The sequence below is a fragment of the Montipora foliosa genome, chromosome 8 (genome assembly GCF_036669935.1).
Source record: "Montipora foliosa isolate CH-2021 chromosome 8, ASM3666993v2, whole genome shotgun sequence".
Classification (NCBI taxonomy): Eukaryota; Metazoa; Cnidaria; class Anthozoa; order Scleractinia; family Acroporidae; genus Montipora; species Montipora foliosa.
Window position 1 is genome coordinate 48736896 of NC_090876.1, and position 2500 is coordinate 48739395.

General features: G+C 40.0%; 1 protein-coding gene across 2 annotated transcripts in view; it reads left to right on the top strand.

Moving 5' to 3' along the window:
• LOC138013122 (uncharacterized) overlaps positions 1-995 on the top strand; it is a 33361-nt gene extending 32366 nt beyond the window's left edge. The window contains exons 17-18 of one of the 2 annotated variants that reach the window (XR_011125179.1): positions 1-382; positions 503-995. The exon at positions 1-382 is cut by the window's left edge and continues 677 nt beyond it. The gene's annotated coding sequence lies outside the window, so the exon portion shown is untranslated. Of the gene's footprint in view, positions 437-502 lie in introns of those variants that run through there. The other variant, XM_068860103.1, reaches the window with a different exon arrangement.
• Positions 996-2500: the final 1505 nt, after the last annotated feature.

Below are 2500 nucleotides of genomic sequence, written 5' to 3' on the forward strand. Positions count from 1 at the left end.
GCACGGTCATGGGTTCGAATCCCGTTCACTGAAGGCTGGAATATTTCGGTCTTTGCTTTGCAGTTGCTTAAGTTCAACTAAGTGGGATGACCTTTCAAACCTAGCTTTAAATTTGGCCCTTTGGCTTGGTTGTCAGAAAGAGTACGACAAAGAAGTGTACCAGAACGGAAAACGCGTGTTCGGGGTCTGCAAAGCTAATCCTTCCCTTCCCCCAGTTGTTCAAAAGGTGGATAGCGCAATTAGTTTTGCCAGTGTTTATCCACTGAATAGTGATTTATCTTGCGGATAGCGCTATCCATCGTCTCACCAACTGGCACCTGTTAATTAAATCCCTTGTTATGGGACGAATTGATGTAGTTGCTGCTTATTAAGCTCCCAATAGGCCAGTTTCGTATTCTAACGGTTGGACTGGATCTAGCATGAAATGGAGGCTAATGCGGGCAAAGTAATTTGCATTTGAAAAGATTTGCCCGCATTAGCCTCCATTTCATGCTAGATCCAGTCCAGCCGTGAGAATTCGAAAATGGCCAAATAATCGTGATGGTGTTTGGTTTTGAATTCCCAAGGAATGTAAAAAATTACATGTAGTTTTGTATAGGTGTTAAGGATCTCCTGTTTATTTTAATTATAGAACAGTATTTTCAAACTTAAAATTGTATTTTTTGTTTCAAATGAATAAATTCTAGTTTGGAAAGTTTCTCGTACATTTCTACTTGATTTTCTGCGATGTGAAGAGGTGATTTGTTAACAGTATGAAATACGAGGTGGGGAATGGGCTTTTCGCGCCATTTTCGGCAAGTTACAAAGAAATTAAAGACGAATGCCAGTTTATCCAAAACTCGCACAAAGTGAACTGTGCATCAATTTTCACCAAATTTGTATCGGCTTGATTTCGAGGTGTTTACAAATTTTCGGTGTCTATCAGTTGAATTTTCAGAGCCTGAGTACTGAAGATGTTTTCTGTTTTGTATTTGTTAATTTATGACGAGATTTGACAAACATGAGTTTTTATATTATTTCGTCTATCTTTGAATGGCCAGTTTTTGTTTTATGTATTCCCGACGTGATTCTTATTTTTCCTTTGGATCCAGATTGTGTTCCATTACTCGGTCGCAATTAATCCTGAAACTCCACTGAAGCTTTCCTGTTGTAATTCTACTGTTTAGCGGTATCTAAAGCGGACGTTGTGGGTGACTGATGTGAAACTGTAGTGTGCCAAGTTGACTTTTGTGCAAATAAATTTGTTCTAGCTTACTACTTCAATAAATTGATACTACGATAAAATTCACTGGTCTATACTTACATCAGAGACTTATCAGCCACAGCAATACAAGTGCTGAGTAATTTGTTTAATCATCAATCATCATCATTAACAGGGCTAACTTCGCTCCTGACGGAGGAGCACCTCCCTGGAATGATCCCATAGATATCTTGTCCTTGGCCAATCTCGACCTTGCAGGTCCAAGCTGTCTGGTGAGATCATCCCTCCAGCGTGCTTTTGGACGGCCCTGTTTTCTGGTCCAATCTCTTGGGGTCCACTCCGTTGCTCTAATGGTCCATCTATTATCTGATAGCCGTGCTATGTGACCTGTCCATCTATGCTTTGCCATCCTGATAGCATTGACGTTGTCGCTTACACCAGTTTCTTGTCGAATCCAGGTGTTTCGCTTTCGGTCTCGAAGGGTAATATCCAGCATTATGCGTTCCATCTTTCGCTGTGCGACTACAAGCTTCTCTGTCATAGCGTTGTTCAACGCCCATGTCTCGTGTTCAGGATCAAACCCTTCACTGAAGAACCATTTCTTTCAATAATAAAGCAACAAAATGGACAGCAACTTGTCCATTTTTCTTTCAATAATAAAGCAAAAAAAATGTTGTCCATTTTTTTGCTTTATTATTGAAAGAAATGGTTCTTCAGTGAAGGGTTTGATCCTGAACACTGTTGGGAAATTTCAGGAAATCAAATTTATTTAGTTGCGTGTGGTTTTTGACACGGTATGTGTTTCTTTGTTCGAATGCACGCAAAATGGGAATGCCATAAAAATTACTAAATACTCCTGTTTAAACTCCTTTCCTCAACAACTGAGAGTTAAGAAAGTAAGTCAGGGGATTCCTGGTTTTCTCCGGAATCTATGTGAAAATTATGACACACAGGTCACGGAATTGCTGGTCACGCTCATCGTAGCTGTTTCTGAGGTTTTCATCATGTTTTTTCGCTTGATCGGACTTCTATGCTTTGTTGCTTTTCATTTAGCGGGAGATATTTTCTTCCAACGAAAAATGGATGGCACAGCGTTAAGTTTTAAAGTTTTCTGCCGACCGAAGGCTTGAAACGACGCAAACAAACCCTCGTGTGTTCTGACTTGAAATTTAATCCAACATTCCTTCGTATCCAAAAATTTGGTTTATCAACGGAGTTGATAATGTAAATTGACCACCGTACAGAGATTCTAAAAGCTGACGTTTCGAGCGTTAGCCCTTCGTCAGAGCGAATCGAGGG